General features: G+C 32.4%; 1 protein-coding gene across 1 annotated transcript in view; it reads left to right on the forward strand.

Annotated features, from left to right (window-relative positions):
• The first annotated feature begins 209 nt into the window (after positions 1-209).
• The window catches only part of LOC135838159 (protein yellow-like), a 68,120-nt gene continuing 53,248 nt past the window's right edge, over positions 210-15,081 (forward strand). The window contains exon 1 of the mRNA XM_065353778.1: positions 210-783. The gene's annotated coding sequence lies outside the window, so the exon portion shown is untranslated. The remainder of the gene's footprint in view (positions 784-15,081) is intronic.

The following is a 15,081-nucleotide window of genomic DNA, read 5'->3' on the forward strand; positions in this document are numbered from 1 at the left end:
AGAACACATAGCAATACAAATAGATCTACAGCACCTAATAATAATTACTCTCCGGTATTCTTTATTCATGTTTTACCTTTACCTATACTCGTGTAGGTACCACACCAAGAGAGAAAAAAAAACTATTATTCAAAAAACAATCCTGTATATAACCTTGCTTCGATTACACTGCTAGGTACTTTCTTTCCTATATTTCTTTTTTTCTTCCATTTTCATTATTATTTTTATTAATATATCTCGGTGGTCTAATCTTTCGCACGCCTTCTCACTCTATCTCTCTCTCGCAAACTCGTTGGCCTTTTCCATGTACATCTTTCTCTATCTCACGTTACACTCTTACTTTCGTACACAACTCTGCAGCCCACCACATTTCGTCGCGCTAATTACGACTACACGACTGGAACCGTCCGCGTCCATACAGCTCGACAGACTCTTAACTCCTCGTAGTGCACTAGCCGATAGTTTTTTTTTTTTACCATCGTCCATCGTCTCTCAAGTGTGCTCTCATCTGTTGGTTTTTCGATGCGTCGTTGTGTTTGATTCAAATTTTACGTGAAATTTTTATCTACTTGAAGTTTTGGTGTAGTGGACTTTTACCGAAGGTGTGCGCGTAATCACGTTGTGAGTGTTGCGGATCCGGATAGTGCGATGCTTGGAAGCCTTTCGGCAACCAGCGATTTAATTGTGTATTTTGCCGAGGAATTACCGTATTGTCCGGCTAATAGAAGACACTAGAATCAATATGTGATCCAGCATCGATCATTAATTCTCAAGAAATGACAGGTAAGGATCGTACTTCATCCGTTTAGTAGATGAAATGTGAGAAAAAATTCAAATTTTCATCAAGTGTATGATGAAATAGATCCCATAATTAGTTTTTCGTACCCCTTTTCTGAAATGTTTTTCTATTTGGAGGGAAGGGAAGCAACAAATGATAATTTTACCTATTATATTTTTTTCTGAACGTTGATTTCCTGATGTAAGAATTTCTTCCAATTTCAGTAAAATAAAAAAAAAAACACTTTCAGGCAATTTCGACAAGAAGCCCGTCTTCTCGACAATTTTGATAAAGAAGTAGAATTTTTATAAACAAAAAGTGAGACTGTAAGCAAATTATGACTAAAAACCAGTTTTTTTGATATTTTGGACGAAAAAAACTAGACTTTTTGACAATTTTGACAAAAAAAACAAGCTTTTTTGGGAACTTTGACAAAACGTGAGTTTTTTTTATATGTTTATGATAAAAATCAGGATTTCTTGCAATTTTGGAAAAAAATTAAGTATTTTGCAACTTAAGCCCAAAATTGAGATTTTTTGCAGATTTTGGCAAAACATCAAGTTTTTTTTTCAATTTTGACATTAAATTAGGAAGCTTTGCAGTTTTGGCAAAAAACAGGATTCGTGCAATTTTGGCACAAAATTAAAATTTTTGTTACTTTGGCATAAAATTAGACTTTTGCAATTTTGGCACAAAATAAGAATTTTGAAATTTTGACACAAAATTAGGATTTTGCTTTGGTATAACATTAAGATTTGTGCAATTCTGGCATAAAAATAGAGTTTTTTTTTTTGCAATTTTGGAATTAGATTAAAATTTTTTGCAGTTTTGGCATAAAACAGGATTTTTGCAATTTTGGCACAAGGTTAAGATTTTTGCAGCTTTGGCATAAAATTAAAATTTTGCAATTTTGGCACAAGATTCCAATTTTGGCACAAAATAAGAATCTTGAAATTTTGTCACAAAATTAGGATTTTGCAAATTTGGTATAGCATTAAGATTTGTGCAATTTTGGCATGAAACTAGTTTTTTTTTTGGAATTATGACACAAAATTGGGATTTTTTGCAGTTTTGGAAAAAAATCGGGATTTTGCAATTTTGGCACAAGATTCAAATTTTGCAATTTTGACACTAAATTAGGATTTTTTTGCAATTTTGGCACAAAATTAGGATTTTTTTGCAATTTTGGCACAAATTTAGGATTTTTGCCATTTCAACATAATATAAGAATTTTGCAGTTTTGTCAAAAAATTGGAATTTCGCGATTTTGGCACAAAATTGTAATTTTTGTAAATTTAACACAGAATTAAGATTTTTGCTACTTTGACACAAAATCAGGATTTTGCTACTTTGGCATAAAATTAGAGTTTTGCAATTATGGCACAAAATCAGGATTTTGCTACTTTGGCATAAAATTAGAGTTTTGCAATTTTGGCACTTGATAAGAATTTTGCAATTTTGACACAAATTTAAGATTTTGCAAATTTGGTACAACATTAAAATTTGTGCAATTTTGGAATAAAACTGGAGGTTTTCGCAATGTTGACACAAAATTAAGCAGAAATTTTTGCAGTTTTGGCAAAAATTGAGACTTTGCAATTTTGGCACAAAATTATAATTTTGCAATTTTGGCACAAAATTAAAATTTTGCAATTTTGGCACAAAATTGAAATTTTGCAATTTTGGCACAAAATTGAAATTTTGCAATTTTGGCACAAAATTAAAATTTTGTAATTTTGGCACAAAATTGGAATTTTGTAATTTTGGCACAAAATTGGAATTTTGTAATTTTGGCACAAAATTGGAATTTTGCAATTTTGGCACAAAATTAGAATTTTGCAATTTTGACACAAAATTAGGTTTTTGCCATTTTGACATGACATTAGAATTTTGCAGTTTTGTCAAAAAATTGGAATTTTGCAATTTTGGCACCAAATCGGAATTTTTGTCATTTTTACACAAAATTAGAATTTTGCAATTTTGGCACTTGATAAGAATTTTGCAATTTTGACACAAAATTAAGATTTTGCGGTACAACATTAAAATTTGTGCAATTTTGGCACAAAATTAGGATTTTTTTGCAATTTTGGCACAAATTTAGGATTTTTGCCATTTCAACATAATATAAGAATTTTGCAGTTTTGTCAAAAAATTGGAATTTCGCGATTTTGGCACAAAATTGTAATTTTTGTAAATTTAACACAGAATTAAGATTTTTGCTACTTTTGACACAAAATCAGGATTTTGCTACTTTGGCATAAAATTAGAGTTTTGCAATTATGGCACAAAATCAGGATTTTGCTACTTTGGCATAAAATTAGAGTTTTGCAATTTTGGCACTTGATAAGAATTTTGCAAATTTGGTACAACATTAAAATTTGTGCAATTTTGGAATAAAACTGGAGGTTTTCGCAATGTTGACACAAAATTAAGCAGAAATTTTTGCAGTTTTGGCAAAAATTGAGACTTTGCAATTTTGGCACAAAATTATAATTTTGCAATTTTGGCACAAAATTAAAATTTTGCAATTTTGGCACAAAATTGAAATTTTGCAATTTTGGCACAAAATTGAAATTTTGCAATTTTGGCACAAAATTAAAATTTTGTAATTTTGGCACAAAATTGGAATTTTGTAATTTTGGCACAAAATTGGAATTTTGCAATTTTGGCACAAAATTAGAATTTTGCAATTTTGACACAAAATTAGGTTTTTGCCATTTTGACATGACATTAGAATTTTGCAGTTTTGTCAAAAAATTGGAATTTTGCAATTTTGGCACCAAATCGGAATTTTTGTCATTTTTACACAAAAGTAGAATTTTGCAATTTTGGCACTTGATAAGAATTTTGCAATTTTGACACAAAATTAAGATTTTGCGGTACAACATTAAAATTTGTGCAATTTTGGCATAAAACTAGGTTTTTTTGCAATGTTGACACAAAATTAAGTAGGAATTATTGCAGTTTTGGCAAAAATTGGGATTTTGCAATTTTGGCACAAAATTAGGATTTTTGCTATTTTGACACAAAATTAGAATTTTGCTGTTTTGTCAAAAAATTAGGATTTTGCAATTTTGGCACAAAATTAAGAGTTTTTTTTCGCAATTTTTTATAATTTTGGCTGAAAATTAAGACATTTTTTGCAATTTTAGTAAAAAAAATAAGGTTTTTTGATAACTTTGATAAAAACCATGATTTTTTTTGCAATTTTGGAAAAAAAACTTGTTGGAAATTTTAACCAAAGATGATGATTTTATCCTGCAGTTTTGGCAAAAAACAAGACTTTTTGGCAATTTTGATATACTTAAAACAAGACTAGTCGTTTTAATGATATTCTGACAACCAAAATTTAATCAGTTTTTTATAATTTTTAATGATTTTATTGTTTTTAAAAAATTATATTTTTACGTCATTTCTGACATGGTTTTATTATATTTTTTGCAAATTTTATTGGCATTATTGCTTTTAAAGTATTTTTACGCCATTATCAAAATGGTCTAACGTCGTCTCTTTTGCAATGTTTGCTAAATTTGTCTTCTTTTGGACATATCTTTGTAATGTTTGATTGTATTTTTTTTGCCATTTTGAATTTTTGTGATTCTCGACGATTTTTACAACAATTTTTGTAGATTTTTATGACATTTTCACAGCTTTTTACTCATGTTTTGACCAATTTTCCCTTAAATTTACTAAAATTTCATCAGATTCTGGCATTTTTATGCCATTTCTACAGATTCTACTATGTTAGAACGACGTTCTAAGCAAATTTCAGTGAGTCGTGTCAAATTTTGATGAAATTTCATCAGTTTTTTGGTGTCTTTAGATGATTTTAATGTTTTTAAAAACATTTTAATGTGATTTTATACTTTCGATAAAATTTCACGAGTTTTTAATACTTTTTAAAACACTTTTGAAATGTTTTTATGCCACTTCAACACGTTATGTTTAATGTAACAAAAATGTTGATGAAATGTCTTCAGCTTTGGGTGATTTTAAAGGAATTTCGTCAGTTATTGCTAAATGTTGTTTTGAAGCTATTTTCTTGACTCACTTGAAATTTTTTGATCTAAAAATCGATCTCTCGACTGCCCTCCGAAAAAAATTGACAAAAATCCTCCAGTAAAGGAAGGGCAAATGTTTTAAAAATTGAGAAAAATTGGTTTTAATTATCACAGAATTACCAATCAGAGATTCACATTTTATTTTTTCAAATTAAATACCTGATTTCTGTGTGACAATTTTAAATTTTTTTCATGTATTCTCTGAGATTTGCAGAAGTGCAAAATTTCCTCACTTTTGCCTGGTTTCTACATTTTCCAGGGATTGGAAATTCTGAATCAGGAGAGATATTTGGAACCCACGGTGGATTGGGAGGGAGGGAAAAGTTGGTTGAAATGTCTAAAATCAGCATTTCATTCATTTTCAAACACCATAGAAAAAATTCTGATTTTCAACATTTTGAGGTTTTCAACTCCTCTTCCTTTGTTTGATCCAAGACACGGGGGGGGGGGGTGAAAATCAATAAACTTGCTCTACTGTGGCAAAATCTGGTTCTTTCTCGTTGATGAAAGCAAATTTTCTTGTGAAAAAAACAGGAATGAATCTACTTGAAACTAAATTAGATAAATAAAATTCTGATACCTGGAAACCATTAAGGAGGAGCATACACATTTCAACTTTTGATACCAGTATTTGGTAAAATTTAAACCCAAGGTCGATCCCTCTCCGTAATATCTTCAAATAAATGTGTATTTCACTTTCTTCGACATGTAGATCAACACTCTCCCTCTTGGGTATAAAAATTCCTAAATCTTGCCACATTTCTCCGAAACAAATTGATCTGTTATACGAGATCCACAATCCACACCCACCGCACCTCTGACGACTGCTGACGAGGCAACACCTCGACCATCAAATTTCATCCGATATCCTTGATCTAATCAATAAGGGCCGTGGCTGGGGGTAGGTGTATAAACGAGGGTAAAAGAGGGAAGACCTCCAAGTATGCCACATGACTGCCAATTTACAGAAGGTCGTTGAATATACGACGAGTACGTACCTGCACAGCGCACACGTCTTATTCAATTACTCAAGTAGGTGTAACTTCATTGATATAATATTACCTACGAGTTTATAATACTCGTATACACAGAAGAGAAAAATAATACGTGTAGCCGACGCGACTTTATGAATAGATACTCGTATTATACGAACTAAAACAACAGTATTACCTTATCCATGATCTAGAACAAATTTTCTCTTTCAACATAGGCCGCTGTGAGGCAGTCCTGGCCACGTTATAATTAATTTTTATGTACTTACAGTAATCTATCGCGCCTAAATGAACACCATAGGCAATAAACACTTTAATAATGCGCTTGATGCTTTCACGATCAGCTGTGCTATGTAGGTACTAGGTACGTATACGTAATTTCTGACGAGCACGTGAACGACTGAACATGAACCTGAATATGTGACTGTACAAGTTTACACTGGTTTTCACAGGTGTACTGGGTAGAATCTATCGTGAAGTGTATTTATCTTGGAGTAAAATCTTCTTGGTTAGATTCGGTATGTTCTTTGGAGCAATAAATCGACATTTTCGAATCGTTGTTTTTCGAATTTTATTCATTAATTCATCACGAAACCGATTAAGGTCAGCTGAATTATAGGAACAAGGGGGAGAAAACAAACAAATAACCTGTGTTTTGGTTCATACAGGTTAAAAATTGCCCAAAAATCGTAGTCGGGGATTTGTCAATAGGACAGGAATAAATGCACCATTCCGGTGACCCTCTGGTACACCTTGTTCAAAAAAAATTGATCTTACATACAAAATGGCGGTCATTTTGATTAACAGGTTTTTGGTGAACTTTTGAAAATAATGAGGAAAAAATCAAAACTTTACCAATTAATAGACAAACATAGAAAGCTGAAACAACCTGCCAAATTGATTGAAAACTTTTTCAAACCGTTTTGAGCAGTTCTGAGAGACTCCAACAAAGTTTTCGGATCTAAAAGTCCCCCCCCCCCAAAAAAAAAATTACAGCAAATGAGAAGTTGAAAATCCGAATTTTACGCTTGCGAGTTCAAGTTATTTTGGCGCCTCCAGCAACTTTTTCAAAATTTCTAGAGCTTCCAGCAGATTTTTGAAACTTGAAATTGCCACAAAATTTCCTCAAATTCAATTGGAAAGCCAAAACTCACTCTGTAAAATGTAAACTAATTTGAATGCTTCATGAAATCGACTGCGAGTAGATTTCAAGTCGTTTTGGAGCCTCTTGCGACTTATTGGAAATTACTGGAGCTTCCAATAATTTTTTTCAACTTGAAGTTTCTACAAATTGAAACTGCCTGCAATCCATCTTGGAATTGATGTCAAAAGTAGGGTATATACTGAATTGCATCTTTCTACCACAAACGAAGGCGGAAAGAGTGATTTTTCAAATTTTCAAAAAAGTATGAAACCACTGGTCATAAAAATAATTTTTAGACTGGAACACATTGGCCACGAAGGTCCAATAAAGTGGCTGGATGCTTCAAAAAGACTTGAAACCTCCTGCAGTCAACTTCAAAGCGTATTGAAATTAGTTTGCAGACTGAATTTCGGGTTTCTAACTCCATCTGATGAAGTTTTGTGAAAATTTCAAGTTTCAAAATTCTGCTGGAGACTCTAGGAATTTTCAAAAAGTTGCTGGAGGCTCCAAAATGACTTAAACCCACCTGCAGTTGACTTGAGGCGTATTGAAATTGGAGTGTAGAGTGAATTTTGAATTTCTAAATCTGTTTCGTAAAATTTTATGGATATTTCAAGAGTTTAAAAATCTGCTGGAGACTCCAGTAATTTCCAAAAAGTTGCTGAAGTCTCCAAAACAACTTCATAGAGTATTTAAATTAGTTAACAGAATTAATTTTGACTATCTAACCGCATTTGATGAAATTTCAAGTCTCAAAAATCTGCTGAAAGCTCCATGAATCTTCAAAAAGTTGCTGGAGGCTCCAAAATGACTCAAACTCACCGGAAGTCGACTTAATAGCGTATTGAAATTATTTTGCAGACGGAATTTCGGGTTTCCAACTCCATCTGATGAAAATTTGGGAAAATTTCAAGTTTCAAAATTCTGATGGGAACTCCAGGAATTTTCAAAAAGTCACTGGAGGCTCCAAAATGACTTGAACCCACCTGCAGTTGACTTAAGGTGTGTTGAAATTGGAGTGTAGAGTGAATTTTGAATTTCTAAATCTGTTTCGTAAAATATTATGGATATTTCGAGAGTTGAAAAATTTGCTGGAGGCTCCAGTAATTTCCAAAAAGTTACTGAAGGCTCCAAAACAACTTCATAGAGTATTGAAATTAGTTAACAGAATTAATTTTGACTTTCTAACCGCATTTGATGATATATCAAGTTTCAAAAATCTGCTGGAGGCTCCAGAAATTGTCAAAAAGTCGCTGGAGGCTCCAAAATGACTTGAAATCTACCTGCAGTTGACTTCAAAGCGAATTAAAATTAGTTTACAGAATTAATTTCAGCTTTCCGACTGCACTAATGAAATTTTGTGAAAATTTCAAGTTTCAAAAATCTGCTGGAGGCTCCAAAAACTTTGAAAAAGTCGCCAGAGGCTCCAAAATGCCTTAAACTCGCCGGCAGTCAACTTAATAGCGTATTTAAAATGCCCTCCAGCGTGAATTTCAGATTTCCAACTTCATTTCGATGATAATTTGGGGAAATTTCAAATTTCAAAAATCTGCTGGAGGCTCCAGAATCTGCTCAAAATGGTTTAAAACTGTTTCCAATTGATTTGGCAAGTCAAAAATAGACTATAACCCAAATTTCAGCTTTCTAGGTCAATTTGATAAAATTTTGATTTTTTTCTCATTTTTGTCATTTTAATTTTTAAAAATTCACCAAAAATCGAAAAATGCACTATCGCACTTGAAATTTGGGCTGGTGATGAATTTTCGCATGCTCTTTCGATCTTGTTTCGTCCAGTTCAAAAAATTTTGTGCGAGTTCCATGTTGGAAGGCAAAATCTGGGATTTCGAATGGTGTGTCAATCAAAATGGCCGCCATTTTGTTCGTGAGGCAAACTTTTTTTTAGCAAGTTTGCTTTAAAATGTTCCTTAGAATGTCCCCTTTGAGAAAAAAGTTGTTCCAGAGGATCGTCGAGGGGAGGGTGCAATTATTACCATTGTCCTATGCCGAACTATATAAGGACAAAATTACGTAAAAACCAAATGAAAAAATAAAATAAAAAACACACGCAAACAGACGAAAAAATATCTAAAATTGGCAAATCTGTAGGTACAGAATAACATACGAGTAAGCAAGCTTCGGAACGTTTCGACTTTCGATTTGAAAAAAAGTGCGTATTGAGGTCATCATAATCTGGCTGAGTATTTCACCAATCTAAAATATTATCAATTTTAATATTATATACTCGAAGGTACAAAAAAGGTCATCTCACCTTCCCACATTTCCTATTTCTGATCACAGTGGATAATTCATTTGTCGACACAATACCCATACACGCCTCCTATTACGTACATAGCTGTATACTTTGAAACCGCCTTTGGACTTGGATTAATAGAAAAAAAATGTAATTTGAACATTCGTCAAAGTGTAAACAGCTCGAAAGTCGACCAAGCTAATACGTATGGTAACGTAATACATATTTCGCCGAAATTTGTCTCGCTGCGGGGGTTATCGGGTATTTTAGTAATACGTACATACCCAGACCAGCGAACACGATAAAGTATAAGCAGCATGATGGCCAATTCGACGATTTAATATACTCGTCGTAAAACTAGATATGTATGGGGACAGGTCGTGGTCAGTTTCTGCGTTTTTGTTGAGCCTGAAGGCGTCGTCGTTGTCGCGACACAGTCACGTCGCTCGTCGCGGCGCTAAGTTATGCTGCGCGTCTCGTCATATTACGATCGTTTAGGTAATACTATCTCGCAGATGAGGAGATGAAGATGTAATAGATAGGTATGATAAGAATTTCTTCAATAACCAATCAGAGTTGTTCTAAAGGAGAGGCTCGTCTCTCTATGGCCTGATACGAGATACCCAGACCAGACGACTTAGCTGCTACGGTGTATAATTATTATTGGTAAAATTTGATACCAGTTGGAACCGGTAATATGTAATTACATATGCAAATGTATGTACGTTGAGGAAAGTACACAAGTACAGTGTGTACAATGTACATACGTAACTACGAGTAAATGGAGTATATATTTTTATATGTCGCAAAAATATTGAGTAATGTACCAATAGGCCATGAAAAATTCAAACCAAAGAGGAGCATTCAACTTTTTCCAAGTAACTGAAACACATCTGAAAGCAAATTCTAGGAGTTGGTCAATGGTCGTTTTAAAAATTGTTTGGAGAGTGCACAACCGGTTATGAAAATGTTGAAAAATGATCTACATGTATTTTCAAAATACAAATTGCTTCCTATTTTCAAAACAATGACAAGACAGAAATGACAATTTTGGCAAAAAAAAACTTTTTGGCATTTTGAACAAAAAATGCGCTTTTTCACATATTTTACCAAAAAGTTGAAACGTTTTGCAATTTTGGAAAAATGTAAATTTCTTTGCGGTAGGTTTGATACAGAATAATTGCGTTTTTTTTTGCAATTTTGACCAAAAACTAGACAGCTAAGCAAAGCTTAGCTGCAAAGTGTGCGTAGCTAGCTGCCTTTTCTACAGCTATAACCATTATTACATCTAGGTAGTGCATAAGTGAATCAACCATGTCACAGTAATGAGAATTTTTGAAACTCTCACTGCTTCAAAATAATAATTGTTTTTCAGTGTTTTCATATTTTCCAAATTACAATAGGTATTTCAGAATAATTTATAAGCTTGTATTGCTTCTAAATTAAGAAATTTCTAGTTGTTTTTCATAGTTTGCATTGTTTTAAAATTTACAAAATTTCAAATCAATTTCCCGAATTCCCCATCGCTACAATTTCATAAAGTTTTCAATAAATTTTCAGAATTTTGCATTGCTGCTGAGTTAGGAAATTTGCAATCAATTTTTAGAATTCACATTGCTTCTAAATAGTCAAATTTTGAATAATTTTTCAGAATTCTTATTGTCTTTAAATTAAAAAATTTCAAATTCAATTTTCAAGTTCATATTGTCCACAAATTGTAAAACGTTAACTCAATTTTTGGAATTTACATTGCCTCCAATTTTTCAGAATTCTCATCTTGTTCATAAATATTACAATACTTATTTCATATAATTTTCAAGTTCACATTATCTGCAACTTACAGAACTTTTAATCAATTTTTGGAATTCTCAGCGTCTCTGAATACAAATTTTCATATTATTTTTTTTAGAATTTCCATTGTCTTCAAATTTATAAATTTTCAAACCAACTTTCAGAACTTGCTTTTTATTCTAAATTAAGAATTAAATCTTATAAAATATGTTAAGAATTTGAATTGCCTCTAAATTACACGAAAAAAATACCTATGGGTAATTTTTACAAAAAATTTAACTAAATACTGGTATTTAGCACAATTAAGTACCAGATCCCATTCAATAATTTTTACTGTAATCGTATAGTAAAAATTATCATTTTAATAAATTTTGCTATAGGTACCAATAGTAAAAATCATTTTGTTTTAATAATTTTTACTAAATCATGATAATAAAAATTACATGTTTCAATTGTACAAAAATTAGTTTAATTACTCATTTTGAAGTAATTTTTAAATTATAAGTAAAAAGTTGAAAATTATTCATGTCAAGGTAATAAAAATTAATGAAATGAATTTTTAGTTAGCAAATGATATCATAATTCATAACTCAATTTCAGCATTATTTAGCAAATAATATAATTCATAACTCAATTTCAGCATTATTTTTGCCCCATTATCATGTACTACATAGGTAGTAACTCCAAAGCATTTACCTATCCAATTTTCCTACGAAAAATCTGTCACCTACCTACTTACCTCACGGGGATTCGAACCTGGGTCCCTAAATTTCCTATTCCTACCTACATGCCCTATCCACTCAGCCACCACTTCACTACGAGGGTTTGGGCATTAAAATAATATATTTGTTTGGTAAACGCCCCACCAAACCACTCCCACTTGGAATTTACAGCTAACAGACCGGGGGTGTAACAGGGTACAATGAAACACAGCTGGTGATGGAATAGACTGGGGGTATAGCAGGGTACAATGAGCGGCAGGTGTTCTACAAGTCCCCTTTTCCCTTTTTTAGGATTTAATGCATTAAAATAATGAACTAAAATTGCAATTACTCAGCAATTACCCATCCGAATTGAATGAAAATAAATCTATACCCTCCGCCTTAATGATTCTCAAATGGTGTCCAATAGGTACAAAAAATGGTTGGATAGCTTAAGAGAACATTCATTGCAATTGAAATGTCAATTTCTCAAAGCGAAACCAATAGTGTGCTACGCACACTAAAAAGCAGACTTTTTGCGGAAAAACAGATTTTTTGCAACAAAAAAGCGAAATTTTCTATAAATTTTGACCAAACAAAAGTGTTTTATTCAATTTTGTCAAAAAACAAAACTCTTGATAATTTTGATCAAAAAGAACAGTCATTTTTATAAATCTGACAAATGACAGTTTTTTTGTGGGGGGGGGGGGGGGGCGATTTAGATAAAACAGTATGTAAGTAAAGTACATACTAAGGACTTTTTAAGATTCCTGAAAAGTTTGACCAAAAAAAAGTGCTTTCTACAAAGGCAATAAACCTGACCTTCCATCCAGTTGGAAATTCGGAGTTTTTCCATGCGGGAAAACTCATCTATTTTTGAGCATTTTGCGGATTCTTGGACTAGTTACTCTTCAAATTTTGTGCGTTCATACTCTCCGAAGTTGTTGAATTTTATGATAGAGTAATTCCCTACTTTTTTGATTTTTCACCCAGTTATAAAAAAGTTGTGCCGGGAGCCTGTTCTCACCCACTGAAAAAATTATTTATTTATTTATTCATTTATTTGAAAGAACAATAAAAGAAAAGCAAATCTGTTACAAAATAGTAACATTTAGCTTGCATGTGATTAAGATTGAAATCTCACTGGTAGGTCCAATGTATGACATCTATGCAGATGGTATATTTCTTCATCAGGATTCAAAAGATTTTTCACTAATACATTATCTTCGTTAGAAATTTTTTCTTGATAGATGTTACTTCTTATGGATATCGTTGATTTCACACTAGGTATTTCCAAATCTTTGAGAATTGTGTTGTTCTTCACATACCACGGCGTGTTTATAAGTTTTCTTAGAATTTTGTTCTGGAACCTTCTGATAATCAGGAGCTGATATTGCATTCACTTGCCGAACCCCATAGTTCAATACCATAAATGATCAAATTGGTATGAATAAAGACTTGTATATTAAGATCTTGTTTTGTTGATTCAGCATATTAGTTCCAAGAAGCCAATAAAGTGATTTGAGTTTTTTGTCAAGTTGAGTTCCCTTCTTCAGAATGTGATCTCTCCATGTGAGATGGTTATCAAGGTGTAATCCCAGATATTTGACGACGTTTGTTCGAAGTATTTCATCATTACTAAACATACATTACCTTAATGCCAAATCTGTGTATGTCCATCAAAAAAAAAAATCGTATTTTTGCGTAACTGATAAGATTCTGGGATGCCCTGAATTGAAAATTTTGCATCTGAGTGCAGTAAAAGTGCACCATGGAAGATGCACAAAGCTGACCAATGTTCAATCAGAACTTAATGAACCGTTCCGAGCTCCAAGCATATCCGAACCTTATCAGTGATGCGTAAAATCGTACTTTTTTGTATGGACACACACGGATTTGGCATTAAGGTAATGATTAGTGAGCGAGTTGTTTGGACTTTTCTTATGGTAAAAAGGACTTATCTTAATTTTTCATCATTGATTTCGATTCTCCAAGTTTGACACCATTAGTTTATTACGTTTAAGTTGTTATTTGTAGTGTAATTTGTCCATTGCAACATCCGGATCAAAATCTTGTGTGGTAATTGCAGTGTCATCAGCAAAAGTCATCATTGTAATGTCACTTGCCAAAGGGGTGTCACCCATACAGAGAAGATACATATAATATTAGGCTCAATAGGCTTCCTTGTGGTACTCCTGCTCAGATTGTTCTGAAGTTGGAGAAAGCATCGCGTCATATTTGACTCTGAATTTTCTATTACTTAGATAGTGAGCCAGAAGATTGTATGTATAGTACATACATCTGGAAGATGGTTTTCAAATTTCATTAAGAGACCAGCATGCCATATGCAATCAAAAGCTTGGTTTACTTGTACATCAAGAAAAGCTGTAGCGCAAATTTTTTATCTTTGAGAGAGTTATGATTTTTTTTGACCAGATAATGTATGTGTTACCGTTAATGTGTTTACTCCAGGTAATGTATGAAATAACTAGTTATTCCATACATTACCTGAGAAAGTGTGAAATTGAATTTTTTTCTACACTTTACCTAGTTATTTCATGTACATACATACATGAGGTATGCATTGTTAAAGTATGAAATCAATGAATTAACTGTGATAAAGTAAGAGATGAAGTTTGATTCAAAGCTAAAACAGGGTGTCCCATCACAGAATAACCTCCAAGCTCCAGGGGCAGATTTTTGGCCACTCAAAAAAAAGTTTTTTTCATCTTGTACTTTACTTTCAAGTTTCAACGTTATACCATTGAGCAACCATGATGGGTAGAGTGTTGAGGTTTGTGGGGCTCGATAGCAAATTCAACGTAGAATTTTTTGATATGGCCAATGACTGCGCCAGATAAATAAGAAGAGTTGTACCAAGCAAAATAACTGGAAAAACATGTTCAAAAATTGACATTTTTTTTGTTTTCGTAAAAAACCTAAAAAAAATCTCCTCATGACATATTTTTTTCATCAGTTGCCTTGAATTGAAAAAGTGTGACATTTTTGGTACTGCAAACCCCCTGCCTCTCCATCTCAATTTGTAAAAAAGTTTCACCACTTTCAATGCTGAACAAAAACTTGGAAAAATTCAAACATTTCATTTTTTTAGTCTCATTTAAAGATCTGAAGCAGTTGTTGGCCACATCAAAAAATTCTATGTGAAATTTGCTATCAATAAGCCTAACAAAACTCAATTTTTGACAGTTCATTTCATGATTTAACTGATCACACCTCGCTATTTCATAGAATACCTAACTAGATTCTTCATACGTTACCTAGATAAACTATGAACAATTTACTTGCATTAAGTGCTTTTTCGTTAATATATGAAATAACTAGCATTACCTGGAGTAAACACAT

This window comes from Planococcus citri, chromosome 1, assembly GCF_950023065.1.
Source record: "Planococcus citri chromosome 1, ihPlaCitr1.1, whole genome shotgun sequence".
In the NCBI taxonomy this organism is placed as follows: Eukaryota; Metazoa; Arthropoda; class Insecta; order Hemiptera; family Pseudococcidae; genus Planococcus; species Planococcus citri.